Source organism: Echiichthys vipera (assembly GCF_963691815.1).
Source record: "Echiichthys vipera genome assembly, chromosome: 12".
In the NCBI taxonomy this organism is placed as follows: Eukaryota; Metazoa; Chordata; class Actinopteri; order Perciformes; family Trachinidae; genus Echiichthys; species Echiichthys vipera.
In genome coordinates this window covers 18,526,155-18,544,984 of record NC_139837.1, presented here as the reverse complement: position 1 = coordinate 18,544,984, position 18,830 = coordinate 18,526,155, and positions in this window count along the sequence as shown.

The following is an 18,830-nucleotide window of genomic DNA, read 5'->3' as shown; positions in this document are numbered from 1 at the left end:
GCCTCTTTAATCCGTAGCAAACATGAAACCAAAAAAACAAAACAAAAATTTTAATCACTGAGCACAAGAAGTCTGCGGGAATCTGAACATGGAGCCAGGTATAATTGGTGACATAATCTGAAACCTTTTCACACATCCCTGGCGGAGTGCCACAGAGCCCAATTTGAGAATCACTGGCCAACCGTTTTTACACAACAAGCAGACACAGGCCTGTGAATGTTCTCATTCGTCCAGGTCATCGTTATCCTCAAAGCAATTTCAGTCAAAAACAACTGGACTGGTTGTTTGTCTAGGAAGACGTTTCACCTCTCATCCAAGAGGCTTCATCAGTTCATGTACACATCTGACCAGGCTGGGACTGACACAGGGCGACATTCACATTTACTTGAGGAAATTCCAGGTTTATATAAATAATATAAACACTGCTTTTAGCTCTGTTTTGGTCTCCATGAACTCCTGAGGAAAATATTGTTCTTTTTAGCTGCTAAATTCTCCACTTTTTCCTCCAGCTTGCCTGTGTCTATCTGCTGATTGGTCCTAGGCAGGTAGCGTGCACTCAGATGACTGGTCTTCTGTCTGGAAACAACGCTGATAAGGAATGAGACCAAATGAAGTTAGTATAGTTGTAAGCCTTAAAACCAAAACAACAAGCTAAAAGATTCTAAAATGTTTTTCAGAGTTTAGGTAAGTGACTTGGATGATATATATCTGAGGGTTGATCACTTTTAAGGCCCTGACACACCGGGCCAACAGTCAGCCGCCAATGTCGAGCCAGCATGTTGAATGAGTGGCGGAGCCCGTTGGTACGAGAAATCACTCTGATGTTTTTTTGGTGTCTGGGCCATGAGCTTTCACATCACACAGTCATTTGATGTATTCATATAACATTAATAAGTGCAGCTTTAAACACTTTGATACTCCTTAATCCGATACAGGCAATGAGTGTGAATGTGCACACACACTCTTATAACTGAATGCTGAGGCCCTTAGAAAGTCAAATCTGGGAACTTTTACCATGTTGTCCATTTGGGATAGGATGATGTGACGTTATTGTTTGTTAATGTTGTTAATGTTTTGCATAAAACTTTGATGCAGGCCTATAGAAGGTCAGCCATTCTCAAACTTTTGGAAAGTCAAAACCACAGCGTGAGGCTCAAAGAAACCAAAACTCACCCCTGCAATTTATAGGTTTGTGATTTACAGTAAAGCTGCGTAACTGAGTAAAAGAAGAACACTGCGAGACATTTTCTTTTATCTTTTGTTAAACAATTTACGATTCATTTCACAAGATAAATCGAGCAGCCTAAAATACACTGAATTCTTGCATGGCAGATGAGATGAGTTAGTATTGAAAAGTAATCATAAGTGATTGAAAAGTAGAATTTTATTTGGACTTTTAAGACCGCTATGAAAGCACTAGCATGAGAATTGGTGGGATGACAGCTAAATGATGGAGATCAAATGCCGTGGAACACGGACACATTTGGAAACTTTCTCCTATTTTCATTCAAACATGTTATAGCTCTGCTCTTGCTGCTGTGCAGTACATTAATCATTTCAATGCAGACCCTACATAGATATAGAGAACACATTTAATGACCTCCTGGCAAACGAAGGCAAATATAAATATACATTGCTCCGATGTGCCAACATCAAACCATGCATCATTAACAGTGTGGACACTGGACAGCTCTAAAGCTAACTACTTGACACATTATATCATGTTTGTTTAATCTGTACAAAAACCAAATTGTAAAAATGTATATTTTGGTTTTTGCTTTAACGGTACTGGCTGATTTTTATTTGGACAGAGCTAAGCTAGCTGTTTCCCGTTTCCAGTCATATTTAGCGTACAGACAAGTGAGTGGTATCAATCTTCTCATCTAACTTTTGGCAAGAAAACAAGGCATATTTCCCCAAAATGTGGAACACTTAGTTTTAAGGAACCCACAATTTTGCTCAAGGATCTGTCAGCAAGATGGAATCTCACATGAGCTTCGCCTGGCTGAAGCAATGGCTCCATCATACATATAACATAACCAAGCAGCAACCTCCGGTCTGGGGCGCAAAAATGGAAAAATGAAGTCAAAGCTAAAAAAAAAACTGCAGTTCCTCGAATGGCTCCAAAAGCAAATCAACCCCAGACTGTATAAAGAATGGACGTAGCCTCTCCGTCAAGGCCTATTCTCTCAACTTGATCCAATCGTACTTGCCTCTGGGAGCCGCCATCTTGCCAGACTTTGAAATCGCCCCCCTCAGCGTTGTCATGGAGATTTTTTTGTACCAGGCCTTAAATAGGTTCAATTACGCTGTGAAAACGGCCTGTTTAACATGGGGGGCCATGAGTAACTGCTCTATTGTGCAAACTACTCCTAGTGGCCACTCAGAGGACTGCAGTTTTTGGCACTTCTGTATTGGATCAACCAGGAAGTCGCTGTGGTGGGGGCTTTGTCAACCCCTGTAGACTGCCGTGGTAAAATGGCAAACTTTACGGTAGAAAAAATAAAAAATAAACATCCATGACAACTGTATTGTGGATGAATTTCTATAATACTAACCCTTTTAAACTATATTAAGGGCTTAAAATTGTGCATAATTACGGCAAGACATATTGAGTGACAGGTAGCTAGCAGAGACTGTAGGCTTCACTTGACCTGCCTCAGCTCCATCCTTTATTAGTACAGTGTGGATTCTTTTGTGGAATCCCATCAAAAACTCAATGAAACCAGAACAGAGAGTTTTGACATCCCTGTAAACAGTACTATCATATCGTTCTGTGTCTAATCTCAGCTTGGTTCTGTGGTTTAGAAAGGAACCCGTTGCACAAAGAGAACCAGACACAAGTGTATATGATTACGACTTGCTTCGCCTGCAGCAGCCACCCATTAGAACGGAGTGGCTTTGATTCTCGCCAACCCAAACCTGCGGAAGGAATGCAGTAGTCCTTTTGAACTTGAACTTAAAGGGGGGCTGACTCCTCAGAGGGCAAATAGTCAGTGAGCATTCAGACAGTAGGTTTCCACTGACTAAGATGCCAAAAGCAACAGCGGAGCAGCACTCCCCTTTTGAATATGGGAGGAGAGCCAGCGGTTCTACAGCTTACCTTGTAAAAACTGAGCTTTGATTTTTGAATTATTACGCTTAAAGAAATGTGTCCTCGTTTGACACGTTACCTGTCACCAAAATTTCCTCAATATGGGCAACAAAACAAGGAACTATGCATGTGTTTCTTGGATAAATATCACACGTGATCTCTTCCAATGCTCCTTGTTACTGCTGCCTATTAGCATCATATGAGTTAAATCACTAATAAGAGAAACGTAACTTTCAAAAGAAAACTCTCAGATCAGAATAAGAAGACAATAATTAATCAGCCTGGTTATATAATGCTTGTGATGTGTTTTTAGCCTTTAGCCTGATAAGAGCATGTGAAGTTTAACACCAATAGAAACACTCATTGAGCAGCTACTTTATCAGAAATATATCAGAAGAGCAACTGCAGTATTTCTTTAGAGCGCAGCCAAACAAACACATTTAAATATAAATGTCAAAACAAAAAAAAACCATCCAAACGCTACCAGATTTGATGCTGCACATGGCACAAGTAGTTTTCCAGGCAACAGCAGGGTAATGTAAGGTTACTTTGCTGAAAAGCCTGCAAGGCTTCATCTAACAATTCATTGTAGCTGCTCCTTCTTGCGGTGTTACTGCAAAGCTTAAAAATGATCTGCTAGTGAAAAAATTGGCTTGGGTTTTGTACACACTTTTTAAATACTATCCCAGTTAGGGATAACCTCCGGGACACATGAATTGTGTTTGTTGTGGCTGCTTGACAATAAAAGCCACCTCGTCTTTCCCCGTTTCCCTCGTGTTTTGCATTAAATGTGCAGCAGGAACTGTTGTGTTTGCAATAGTAGTAACTTAATACAGCTCTGATATGGCTGTGGGAAAGTGAAGAGTAAACAATGAGACTGAAATCCAAGAGATAAAAGAGAAAACACTGCGGGAATGGTGGACTCCGCCACTAACAATAACAAAATACTATAAAGAGAGATAATTACTGAATGTAAATGTATTAAATAAATATTGCTGAAAAACTGCAGACCATAAATAGCATCAAAAACTTTAAGTTCCCTTGTGTCATCTATTTTGCAAGACAGGAGAGTCTGAAAATGCTCCACCCTGTTCAGAGCTCTGCCCTCTGTTGCAGGAAGCGGCTCATGGAGAGCACAGCTGTTGAGATCACTGGTTGAAGGCCAGTTAGTCTTTTGATTCCTCTGCCTATCCCAAAAGAGGTTGCACTGATGTTTATGAAATGTCTGATCTTTTCAGAGAGTGAGCTTTGATGGCTTATTTATTGAAAGATGAGGGTGGTCTCAGATGTCTTGTTGTTGTGACTGGAAGGCTAATGAGGTGAAACTCATCCAGGGGATCTTTGTGAACATGAGATAGTGGTTGAATGTTGTAGGCAGGCACATTGTAAACTGAAATTCGGCATCCTTTTATATCCTCAATTCACCCAAGCCGTTTACATGTTTGTTCTGTCCTTTTTATGCTGCTGTCCCATTTAAATGCTCCCAGGCAGCTGTGAAATATTTTATTGGAATAAGTCTTACCAACTTTTGACATGGTCCATCTGCGTCTGTTAGAGCTCACTTATTTGACCGAGGCTTTCTGCCCAGTGAGGTATTACGGTATTACAACCCAAATGATGCTGAAATCGAGGTCTTGTGGTAGCTCATAATGCCTCTACTTAACATTTCTCACTAAAAATATCGGACATCCCAAACACAGCTGCTTGCCCGAGTGATCTAGCATGAGTCAAGAATGAAATGTACCAAACATCGAAGGCAGATGTCATCTTTGTCATCTTGTATTAATTCAGTTACAATCATCTGTAAATACAGACTGAAAGACTAGTTTCATGAAAGGACTGCTGATGATAGATTTTGTTTCTGAAGTTTGCCTCACACTAAATGCTAACTGTAAAACAAGATGAGATGAAATCAACAGTTTGCCTTGGAGGATAGAGTACGTTTTTGGGACAGGATACAGCCGCAAGACTTAGACAGGATGCTCTTATAAACAAGACATTAAATGATAAACAGATATCTGTTGGTAGGCATTCCACATCTCTCGTGAGAAATTGGTACACATGAATGTAAATATAGCAACAGATACATGCTCACAGGACAAAAGAGTGTCTGTGAACTGTGCAAAAAATTTAATTTCACTTAAATGATCAGAGGATTCACTCGTTTCAAATCCTGTTGTGACCGGGCCTCTAAGCTCTCTAATCAACACACATTTCATTTGTTTAATCCATACAACGATCTAAGTGCAAAAACTATTTCCTGACCTAAAGCAATGACTTTCTGGAGTCTTTTCATCACTGTGGTGAGCCATTTTAACATGGCAGTCTCTCTCTTTTTAAAAAAAGTGTCTATTTTTATACACTTTAATCTTTGGACAGAGCAGGCTAGTTGTGTCCCCTGTGAAAATAATCGATTTTCTCCAAACTGGGAATTATTCGTTTAAAGGGATTTTTATGGGATTGTAAGAGGTATTCAATAGTCACTGTGATATCTTTCACTCACTCATATTGTAAAGAATTTGAGGGGCCTGAGGGGTTTAAAGTATCCACTTTTTTACAACAAGAAAAAACAACAAAAAAATGGAGAAAAGTTAGAAAAAATAAACCACTTTCTGTACCAGATTTTTCCTTTATCCCATTAAGCATCATGGTGACCTGTCAGCTTTATCTTGGGATCACATGGGAGTTTCCATCCCTGAGGTTTAAAACCACTGATCAAAATCTGCCATGGAATATTATCAATAAAAGAAAGCTGACCCACGGGAGACTCTAAAATAATAGGCACAAATATCAGAATAGCGTTGAACATTGTAACCAGACATTACACTCTAAGTTAATTCAGATGTCTCTGTGAGTGACAGTGTCAGGGTCGGATTGTGTGGGCCTGGACATTCAGTGCTGAAGTTCCCCTGAGGGCAGCGAGGAAAAACGCTTACTGGGGTCAACGTCATGCTGTGTCACTGTTGAGTCCTCGCAAAGTAACTTTGAGAACATTCTCTCCAGTTTCCCCTTCAGGACGTAGCAGCTGGCAGAGCAGCCGTCATGATGACCTGTGAACCCCCAACGGAGGCAGAGTCTGTGACTCAGCTCCCAGAGGTGTCTGTGAATGTCAGGGAAATTAAGGTCTTGCTGTGGGAAATACCAAAAAAAGAAATGAGAGAAAGCCCTGGTTATGTTTTCCTTTTTTTTTCTTTTTTTTTTTTTTTTGCTTATAGGAAAATGGATATAAATATCATAAAGAGACGTTTTATCTATTTTAATCCAGATCAGTGTCATGGCAATTTTGCCACATCTCTAATGTTCCGTTCTGCGGGACTTCTGCCCATGAGACAGACCAAACACCGTTCATCTGAACACAATACCCACCTAGATTAAAATGTGTTTAAGATTTAAAGATAATTAAAGCTGCTTGAAATGAAGAAAACTGAATGTTCAACATCAGGCAGTATTTAGAGTTATTACAGAAACCCCATTCAATTACTGCAGGATTCCCGCGTTTCAATATGACCGCAAATACTTACTTAACTGTCTGTTTACTGTCATGAACTCTCTGACTGATCCAATAATGGATGGGAAGCACAACACATTTTGTATCATGACCCAGCAACAACTTTCAGCACTATTCTCTGTGACATAATCAAAAGTGACTTTTCTGTTATGATTATGATATTTGGTAATGATTTGGGTTGGGTTGTTGACATTTTGGTTTGTACCTCATAGATTGAGAATAGGATACATTTGTGAATTTGATTTTGAAAACAGCTGAATATACTTTGCTTGAAATGTAGTCCTTTACCCATAAAAAACACTATTTTTCAGGATCAAGAATGAACTTTCCAACTCCTATTTTGTTTAACCCTTATGCATCCCTTTAAAAAGGCTACTGTGATGTCCTGTGATGACCCCTGAGTTTGCTGTTTGATTCACCTGTCTGTGCTCTCTCTGCAGGTGGCCGTCAGAACAACTGGGAACACCTAAGGGTATTCCAAGGTTATTTAAATCCGTCTCTGTCTTTTCTCTCTAGCTGACTCTGCACTCTGCTGCAACCTTTGCTCCTCTTCTGTTTTAGTTGAAATCATGATTCAGTTCTTTGCTTTGCTTTTATGCACCTTTTCAAAACACACACCCACATCTTCCCCTCATGCACGTATGATACTACTGACTTTACGGATATCTACATTATTTCAGTAAACCCTATTTCAGTTGGCTAATTTGGTTGAATTTGTTTTACTAGTCTTTTTTTTAGACCTTATATGCTGCATCTCCCTTTTGTTGTGGCCACTTTAGCTGGTCGGAACATTTCCTTGGAGGACAAAAAGGTCTGTGTCAAAAAAATGGCTATATTCTGTAAAGTAAATGTTAGGGGATCAAACATTGCAGTTCTCCATAATACAACAGCATTGCCCCTAGTGGAAACCAGGAAAATGACGTGTATTAAACATGATAAAATGGCTCGCTCTGGTGGAAAATGGAAAAGGCCCACATTTTGAAGCTATGGCTTTAGGTCTAAGGCTTGATATGATAGAATTCATATACGGACATTTTATTCTTAAGGGTCTGGGTTTCTGTATTTTGCCTACACAGTTATTATAAAATTATTATAGAAGTTGAGGTTGGACGTCCAAACCTTGAAAGAAAACTCACACCCTTGCCAAACTGTACTATGCCATCTGTATTGAAAATGATCAAGAATGTTAAATTCAAAAATGTCCCTTGTGATGCACGAGGGGTAAGGTTACAATAAGGTTTTCATCACTGACGTATGATGTATTGCACATGTCAATATAGTAAGTATTATATATTATGTATTATATAGTAAGTAGTATACAGCATTGGACAGATTGTTAACTGTCCATGATTGTTAAGTGTCCATAACAAAACTTAACAAAACAAAACTTTTACTAGTTGACCTTAGAGTTTTGCTGTAAACTAACAGAACAAAGTCCATGGTGTTATTAAACACCCAGGAGTCAATCCCCTATGAGTGGCCTGGAAAACGCTTTGGGAAACCCGGGAGGGGGAGTAGGATGTGGCCAGGAAGAAGGATGTAAGGGTTACCAAACTTAGCCTCCTGCCTACGTGGCCTAGCCCTCAGATAAGTGCCATAAAATGGATGGATGGTGGGTTCTACAGGAAAGGTCAGGAGGTCGCCAAAACAAGGATTTCTCCTTTGGGAGAACTGCAAAACCTGCAGTAAATTTCAGGCCATTAAGTCTTGTCATAAGCAAAATCAGTTGAGGGGAAACCAGGTAGTGGTGCTAGAAGAATTAGGGGAGTCTCATCATTAGAAAGCAGTGGCGGCTGCTGGTCTTTCAAGGAGGGGAAGCTCATTTTTCCGGCCTAGATCATAAATGTGTTTGCTTATTTATATGTAAATTCTTCCCTTTGTTCCTTTTCAAGAAAATGATCTGAGACCTTGTCGTACCTACTAGGTGTCTTTTCAAGGGACATGACCAGTGTCCTCTCAATGGCCAGCTGTAGCTGCTGCGCCAGGCTACTGTGAAGTGTGACTGCCTGTGAGTGACGGAACAGAGTCGCCAAACACAACACTAGTCGTTTTTAACAAAGACAAAGTGGCTGGGGATCGGTAAAGTCTCCGGATCAGTACAAAACAACGGAATAAAAAACTTGGAAAATGCTCCGGTGGAAGTTTATTCTTCAAGATCGCCGATTTGCTCATTTAGGTGTCAATCAAAAAAAGGATTCCGCCTCAGACAGCTCATCCAATCATCATGCAGAAGCAGAGCGCCTGGGCCAGCCCACTGTCCCATATGGGCGAGACAAAGCCCAGCATTTATCCAATGACCTGCTACCCCACTGAAGTCAGTAGAAGCTGAGCGCCTGATTGTGTAAAGCTCTGCAGCGCTGTGTGGATGAATGAGAAGGAAGTTGCGCTGGTTACCTGTGATAAGTAGCTGATTCTGAACAAAAGATGCAGGCTTTCTAGCGCATATTTAGTCAATGAAATACAGTACACACAGCAGCTGAGCTTCCCTTGCAGTCTTAGAGCAATCACCACTGTTAGAATATCTTCTGGGGACCATGAGTTACTCATACATAATTTAATGGTAATCTGACTTTGGATCTAAGTGTTCAATAGACCACTTTACCATGCAACATTGTCATCCCTTAGACCAAGCTACGAGTTGCGCAAAATTCAATGGAAGATTGTTTTTTTCTGGGTGTTTCTGTTTAGTTTGTGTCAGAAATTAGTCCATAGACTTTATTAAAGAGAAACTGAGTCAAATTGAATTGTCACTTATTCAAACTATTTTAGTAAAGGGAGTTTTGTAAACCATGAAATATTGGAGAACTGGTTTGTTTTTATTCTAGCTGGTAATGCTTCATGTTGTTTCTACAAGACTGAGAAAACAGGCCTGATTCCACCTATACTGCTGCAGTTAACAAGTAGTGAACAGCCAGCAAAATAAAACGTTGGGCGCTACGGTTGTTTCATGTGTCCCTCGTTGGTCATTTGGAGGCATTTTTTTAGCTTCACACTGAAGTCATTGTCGAACGTCTCGGTGGAACATGTTAATTTAAGGTTACAAAACATATGATACATCATGACTTGGTGCGTTGAAATGGCTTTTTCCATCACAGCCTTTAAAGTCGAGACCATGATTTGGGTATTTTTGGGTATTACTGAGTATTTTAGTATTATAATAATAGAAATATAATCAAAGTTTATATGTGTGTCATTATTGTAAATAAAACACCTTGAATCATAACACAAAACTTTATCTGTCTTGTACGTTACCTCTTTTAAACTTCCCCGCAGGGTGACATGAGTCATTTCTTCCTCAGACTTTAAATGAAGGAGGGGGGCCAACATGATGGAGGTGCTATGAGGCCTGATGGTCTTCATCCGTGTGGGAGGGACATTCCAAGTGGATGATAGTGGAGGTTTTATAATCCTGTTCCTATCAGTGATGGATTTCACAGACAATCACTGTCTGCTGTTCACTGCTGTGCTGTTACAGAGGAACCGGACGACAACTGGAGGAGTTGTGGTCTTCCCCTTTCCACCCCCTCTGTTCCCAAAAGAAGCATGTCCTCACCAAATAATGTGTAATAGCAGCAGTTGGTCCTGGTTTGGATTTAATAGATCGTGTTTCAGCACATTAAATTTAATTGAAAACAAAGATGCTTTGTATTCTGCAAAGAAAAAAACACAAACAGTATACTCACTTAAATGTCTTTCACAAAAGGAAACAACATACACATATAGAGTGTAAAATATACTTTTGTGCAATTGACCTTTCGCTAAGCCCTGCACCTTTTATAAATGTTGCATGCACTTTTCGTACATACATAACAGAAAGCAATGCCTCTCCACATATTTATTACACGTGTATTCCATGTTTTTGTAACTGAGACAAGGGACTTGGTATAAGATGGTGTTTCCCTGCTTCAGGACACAGGTTAGGGTGGTGGATGGGTCTCAAAACACAGGACTTTCACCTAGGTGAGCGGGGTTCCTTTCATGTTGTCGTTAATGTCCCGGATGTACAGTACTAAGCCAAACCACAATCTTTTTTCTAATCCTCACCAAGCTGTTTTGATAACTCGTCACATAATGGTAGTTTTTGGTGCCTAAATCTAACCGACACCAAATACTGTTGTGGTCAACTTGCAGTCTGTCGCCGTCTCTCCGCCTATTTACGTCGTTACTTAAGATTTCATACTAATTTTTGTACAGAACTTTTCGTACAATATCCTATGAAAATGTTAATGAGAATATGCCAACTGTTGCTATGGCTGTCAAACTTTCCAATCTAATACAGCACATGAAGTTTACAATGATAACTGTAGCACATCTGCCACTTGAAGTTTGGAGTCATTTTTGAAAGTTGACCCTAGCTCATCTCTAGCTAGCTAGCTGGTGCTGACAGATTCCATCCACTGCAGCTAGCTAATAAATTAAGCTAACATTAACACCAGAAATTGATTGAAAACACTGTCTTGAGAAAAGTCTTTTAGAGTAAGGACTAACTGATATGTCTACCAAATGAAACACAATCTCTGGTATTTCTGTTAATGATTAGAACATTAGACTACACTGGTAGCTTTTTTTTTTTATAAACGTAATCTGCAGCTCCATGAACGAATGTAGTTAATTTATGATATGCTCTTTGGCCTTGGAAGTAATGCTTGGTTACTACTTTAACTAGTTAGCTGGACATCAATTGCAGTTTACGTTAGAGAAGATATTCACACTGTTTATTACATTTCTTACACTTTTCCGCTTGTATTTCTAGTTTTGGAAATGGTTAGAAATAACACAACCCTCCAAACACTCTAAGTGCTGAGCATCACCCTTACTAGAGCTCCATGCATGTGTCAATAAGTGAAAAAATCAAAAGTGACAGAAGTTAAAAGACTGACAGACTGTTGCATAGCTATGATAGGACAGTCGCTTTTTCGGGAAGGGATGAGCAAACGTTCAATCAGTCAGTTATTCAACAGTTCATCTGATATTGTTGAGTTTGGCCCCAGTCAAAACAAGCTTGATTCATGATGTTCCTTGCTTCTCTTGTTTTAATAAGAGGTGAAGAGCAATACCAGAACACAGCATAATATCCCTGCAATTTAGTCTAACTACTGCAATTAGGGCCAGGTTCTTTTTAAATAAAATGAATTACTATTTTTTAATGGTCCAATAGATCTTCATTTGAACAACAAAAGCCTTTTCTTCTTTTCCTGTTCGGAAAGACATTCCAGATCTGGAGATGTACATACCACATGCAAAAACATAAATCTATTAGGATTTTGCAGTTATGGAATCCACAAAGTGAAGAGGAATCAGATCAGTGTGATAAATATGCCGCTGCATGTAGTAAAACTGACAAACATTTTGTTTTTTACGACTTATGTGAATAAAGCCTGATGTTTCTCTTCACTTTTTCTCACAAAGCATGGTGCTCTATTTTTTAAAATCACATGCTGACATTTTTGCATGATTCTGGGAAAAGTGCCGCCTAGTAATCTATCGGAAACTCAATCACTAGTTTAAACTGATTAAGGCTGAGAGCCCTGTGTCATTTTCACTGGCAGTTTGACCATTTTTCCAGAGTTCATCAAATTTTCTGTTTAAACATTTTGCACTGCTGCTGAATAAAATAGTCAGACCATTGTGTGATCTCACAATGCTTTTAGGATGAATCATGAGTGGAACGTTTTAATGTCTGATGAAGTTTGTAATTTTCAGCCCTAGATGTCAGCTGACTGGTGATTAAAAGGCTGTTTCGGTGGTTTGGTGGTTCTGGTTTTGCCCTCAAATGTATTCAAATGGCACCACTCGCACTGTAAAACGAATGACTTGGAGTCTCTTCCAGAGTAGAACATCATTAGTACTGATGTGCTTTCAGTTTATATTTTCTGCTTGAACTTGTTTACCCGATGACAGATGAAAGGAAATGGTAGTTGATACTTTTCCAATGGACTCTGACCCAGCCTTACTGTACTTAAAGGGTAAATATGGTGATATCCAATGAACAAACTAAGACCTTTGTCTGTGTAGCCAAAGCATAATATAGCTCATCCCTATGTCTCCAGGTCGTGTCTGGAAGGTTGCATTTGCGAAAGTCTCACGAGATGGTTAAGATTAGGCATTAACTAAGCATTAACCTCAAATTGTGTTTTGTGTGTGTGTTAGATTGCTGAGGATAGGTATTGAAATCTAAGGGTTATGGTTATTAAAGGTGTTATTCGCAAATCCAGGGTTACCATCTACAGAAGACATGACCATGCCTCCATTGTTGTCCAGAAATTATTAAATTATTAAAAAACCCAAACACAGTTGCATACTGTTGCACTTGGCGACTTGGGGGCCTGCAGCTACCCAAATATTTGCAATACATTTTTAAAGATCACATCTTCCGTAGGACTGAATGGGCTTGGGCCACAGTATAGATAATTTGGAAATTACTGTGTTGTTGTTGTTTTTTCACAAGATTTATTGACTATAAAGAAAGACAGTTTTACTCTCTAAAAAAATCATGTGTATATTCTCTGATATGAAACATTTGTTTTAAACTATAATATCTGTATGTCTGCACCCTAAACAATCCATCGCTGCAGCGCCACAATGTTAAATCATCTGGCTTTTTATTTAGCAGGACAATTCCACATTCCTAGTGTGTAGGTGGCCTTGATATGGTATAAAGGCCTTGACTAAATAGACCTTCATCCAGCTATCACTCGACGCATAATCTTATTTAAATTGAAAAATCTTCGGTCTCCCCAGCAGATCTTCACTCACTGGCACAGAGTGAAAGGTAAGATGATAACCTTCCATCTCTAAATCCCTCATGCTCTCCCATTTTTCAGTCAAAATTAATCTATTTTCACTTTTTATATCTGTCATGACTTGAGCTTTGGGCCAAACTGTACTGTGGATGGGGGTTTGTTTGGGTTCATGGAGCTTATCTAATGCATGCCTCTAGGCTATAGATTTTTTTCTTTGTCTTCATACTTCATAAAGAGCCAAACTCCGCTCAGGCAGAATTAGGTTTCAGGCAGGAGACACCAGAGACTCCCAACAGTAGAGGTGATTTTCTTGTCTGCAAACCTCCCATTTTCTTTGTTTGGCTTACGGGTTTAACACTTCCCTCTGGGCTGTTTTCCATCTGAGAGGTTTGTTACAGAACTTGCCCACTGAAACTGATCCTGGCTGATTTAACCTGTCCCGGTGACTTTGTAGTTTAAAGTGTGACTATGAGCCTACAGCATATCATGTGTCCTTACAATCTTTATTGTTTTTCCCTCTACTATGACCTGTGTAAAAATCTAAACATAGTGAAAAAAACGGGACCACTAATTATTTGTGAGATGTCTTCATGTCCATGTAACAGCAAGAGGTTGCACTCCGTGGTTAGGTAGCTTGGACGGGACTGTTTAATTTCTTCCTCCACAGTTTATTTTGTGGTTTTGTAGGCCTGTGTAGCGGCTACTTACGCAGTATGATACAATCTGCAGCTACCACTTTCTGCTGTGTTGTCCTCATGAGCCAAAGAAGACAAAGAATTGAAAAAAACATTAAGGAAACTTTAAAGCCTTGATATTGCTGTCAAATCCAGTTTTATTTACTAGTCTTACTGTAAGTCAAAATTATGTTTTTTTCAACATATTACTTTTAAGGACAATTGACATGCTTTTTTGCTTTCTTTCTCTATTCTCTATTCCTGTAAACTATATCCTAGGTTTTATAGATGTCATGTACTACAATCATATACTGTAGCCTATAAAAGAAATGGACGTAGCTGAATAGCTAAAAGGGAAGCTAATGACAAAGTGCCTCAAACCTGCATCCTTTCTCATGGCTATCATGGGCGACTCCACTAGTTGCAGAAAGAAGTCAATGAGAAAATGACTTCCTACTTGATGTACAGCAAACATTTTCTGGGTTTATGGTCTTAATTGCTAGTTTGAAGTCTTCTTCACTACATCATGATGTTCATTTAGGAAATTATGGTCCCATTTATAGTAAAATAGACAATAAAGCATGGTCTGCTTTAGCAATGTGTAGGTTAGGTAGCATTAAAATAGCCGTTAATTTGTTTTTGGGTGTGTTTTCACTTCATTAAAGTCACTTGCAGCATCTTGGTCACCTAAAATGGCTTGTTCAACGTTCAGTTGCACCTTGCTAACAAAGCTACCAAATGTTACCTATCTACTCAAATTTCCCTCTTAAGTATTTAACTTAGTGCAAAGAAAAACTAACACTGAAACGACATTAGCCAGTGGTCAGTTCCACCCTTTCTTCCAAATATGGTAACTTGCGGTTGTCTCTTGTTGCAAAAAAAAACAGATGGCGACAGCCAAAATGCCAAACTTGAGGCTCCTAAACAATATTCCATGAACCAATGGGTGACGTCATGATAGCTAAGTCCATTTCTTTTATACATCTATGACTACAACATTATAGTCCTAACTACCTTCCATTATAGATTTTTTAGGTACAGACTTAGTGATTGCCTTCTGATGCTGCCAGTGTAAAGATGACACTGAACAAGGTGTGTGTTACGAATTTCTCTTTAATTGAGGAGACTTGGATTTAATAAAAATCTTTTGGTGACAGAATATTCAAGATTGAGCCATCAGCTGGAGCCCTGATACTGGTCACATCATACACAGGCAGCACAGTGCTAAATACATGTCATGTCATCCTCACTCCTATTCATCATTTACTGGAACCACTATCATAACCTATGTATGAAAACACCGCTGCCCATGTGTTCTCCATTACCCATTGCTTGCTGTAGTATTTCAACGATGTGACTGAAGGTCCAGCCAGGTTTCAGCAGATGTCTTTGGTTTTGTTAGTTTCCTCCCCCCTACGAGGGGTTACCGTGTACAACAGCTTGCATTAGATCACAAAGAGTGCAATGGAAGTGTACACTTCCCCCCTCTCTCCCTTAGGTCTCTGTACAGTTAGATGATAATCACTTTTCTCCCAGACTGACGTGGGAAGTCGTGATTCACATCTAGTTCCAGACTAATCCTAAGGATTCCTCTAAGGTAAACTGCCTCCTGTATTATTTTACAAGAGCACCTGCACATAGACCCAGCTTCAGGACAAGCAGATTTCATCTTCCTGTCTACAGATTTAAAAGTTATGAAAATGTTCCTGCTTTCCCATAGCACTTTCTCCATCTTCCTAGAAAGACATCATACCCTCTTAAAACGGAGAGAATGATTGTCTGCCTTCAAAACTGCCGAGCTGATACATTTTCTCTGTTTGAAAGAGGATTTTTGGGCCTCTTGTTTGAATGATGACAGTCTTACTGTAGTAGACCATAAGCAGCATCTGCCTTAAGTCTATTTTCAACAAGGATGTAATGGTGTATGATGTGATATACTGGGCTTGAAGACATTTCATAACTGTAATTCGTTGGCTAAAAGTGATTCCTAGAAGATCGTGGCATCCTCCCAATGCCCCCTCTATTTTAGTGGAACAGCCATGAACTTTTCATAAATAAGGGTCTTGTTTAAAAAAATGCAGAGACAAAGAAGGCACCCCCTGCATCAACACAAACCTACTTCTGAAGTTTGTAAAATCATTCCTCACAGTGTAACAAATATATTGAGATAATGACATGGAGGCTAATATTAATCTTTGATAGAGGGGTAATTGATACCAAATGTTTGGATGTTATTGTAATGCCAAGATTTATGGCAGTTATACAGCAGTAATTTGACAGCACATTATGGGCAATTCTCTCTTTGAAAATGATTTAAGTAGCACAGATTGATTTCAAACAGCAAAAGAACAATACGTCCATTGAATATGAGTCACTCTGATCTTGTAGGAGTGAAAGCATTTATGTATCGTGTGTTGTAAGTTGGATATGCCCCAATGCCGGGTCCTTGGATGCACTACGCCATCCAGACATCCTTAACCAAAGAGTAGCTTATTATTCATTTGTGCAGCTGCTTTCTTTGGATGCTTACATGGACGTAGAGAGACCACTTGGTTGGAATGTCTGTGAGTCAAGGCTGAGAGTTCGCTGAGTATCCCTCTGCAGTGAGTCAGCAGGCGAACTTCCACCAGAGCGTGAGATCCTCTGGCTAGGAGCCACTTTGTTTGGGCCACTGAGGCCAGTTTTATGATGACGGCCAGTCTGACATGGCTTGTTAGAGGAATAGTGCTGCCTCCAAGCGACTGGGAGAGAATGAGTAAAGCCTCAGCTTGTACCCAACAGTCTATACAGAGCAATAGAATTAAAAGGAAAAAACCCAGCTTGGCTTTACCACAACTTTTAACTATTTTTAAGTTAAGTTAAGTTTAATTTCTAGACTAAACATACTGACAAAACTCTGATAGTCTATATCAAACCAAAATTGTTGGGTAGGTAATTGATCCCTTTTTGGGTCAGTGTTAATATGTTAAATTTGCGCATAGTAGAACCTATAGGCCTACATAAAAATGCAGATGAGGGTCTTGTTGCACTTCATCTCCCATAAAACCATTTTAAAAAGGAGAGAAAAAAACAAGCCATCGGATTTGAGAAGTACCAAAGAAGTGCCATGATCTGTCAGAGTTACTGCTTGATTAATTATGAAATCTTTTCACATCCTCTCGAATATAGTCTCAGAAATGTAGCTGATGTGCACTGATATCAATTTTATCTGGCAGAAATTTGAAATGAAAGAAATTTGAGGGCGGCAAGGTGTTATGGTGGTTAGCACTGTCGCCTCACAGCAAGAGCGTTCCTGGTTCGAATCCCAACTGGGGCCCTTTTGTGTGGAGTTTGCATGTTCTCCCCGTGTCTGCGTGGGTTCTCTCCGGGTTCCTCCCACAGTCCAAAGACATGCACGTGTTAATTGATGACTCTAAATGTGAGTGTTAGTGTGAATGGTTGTCTGTCTCTGTTGGTCTCTGTGTGCCCTGCTGTAGACTGGCATCCTACCCAGGGTGTACCCCGCCTTGCACCCAATGTCAGCTGGGATCGGCTCCAGCCCCCCGCAACCCCGTTAGGGACAAGTGGTTGAAGATGGATGGATGGATGGATGGAGAAATTTGAAATGGTTTCGTGTGGTCATTTCCCTTCTTTTACCCCCTTACTTCCGTTTGTTTCATGAAATATAAACATCTGGCAAAGTACTCAAAACTGCCTCTGTGGTAGTTCCCACTACAGTAAAGGTGTCTCCAGGACCACATTTTACCCTGGTCACTCACTCTCTCTCTCTCACTCACTCACTCACACACACACACACACACACACACACACACACACACACACACACACACACACACACACACACACACACACACACACACACACACACACACACACACACACACACACACACACACACACACACACACACACACACACACACACACACACACACACACACACACACACACACACACACACACACACACACCAGCAGCATTACTGTTCGGCTGGTAATTATTTTCACTAGCAGATTGAAAATGGCAAATTATTTATTAGTGTTAATCCAATACATGCTTAAGCTTTTTTTTATGATGAAAATATAGCAGCACATATAGTTATCACATTCATCTGAACTGGATGTCCTAGTCCCAGTCGCCCTAAGAAGTTTGGACTGGAATGAGTTTTTTTGTTTGCTGTGTTTTTCCTCCTGTGTTCCTGGGCTGCCATCTACACACCTGCTCTGAATCAGCCTTGTTAGTCCTGCTCCCAGAGTTTTTCCAGCCAATCAGCTCCCTGTCTGCCTGCCTAATCACCTCATTCTCTTCACCTGAGCCTCCCCGCCCTTCTCTCCTCCTGCACATCATCACCTCATCAGAGTAGTTTGTGTTTAAGTCCTGGGCTGCAGTTGAATGGACCTTTTTTGCTTAGGAAGTTTCCTAACTGAGTGAAGTATTTAAGTATTTTGGTCCAATTGTCTCAGCAATAAGGAAAGGTGCTTCCTTTATTATCCCTTTTCGCACTGGACTTGGACTATCCTTTCCAGTGGAAATTAAATAATGCTGTTTCTTAAGTCCTTGTGGCAGCAAAATATAAAGTGATTTATTAGCAAAAATGTTTTTCAGTTTAAGTCTCTATTGGATCTTTGGTTGGATTTGTCCTGGAAAAAAAATGAATATAAAAAGACATTTCTTCAAGTTGATGTTGCCTGCAGTCTCCTGTGTTTGGGTCCATCTGCTCTACTGTTCACAACACTGGAACACTTTTTTCAAGGCGGTACAGACAACACTCAGTTAATGATGGAAAGAATTATGATAGAAAAACAGTTGACC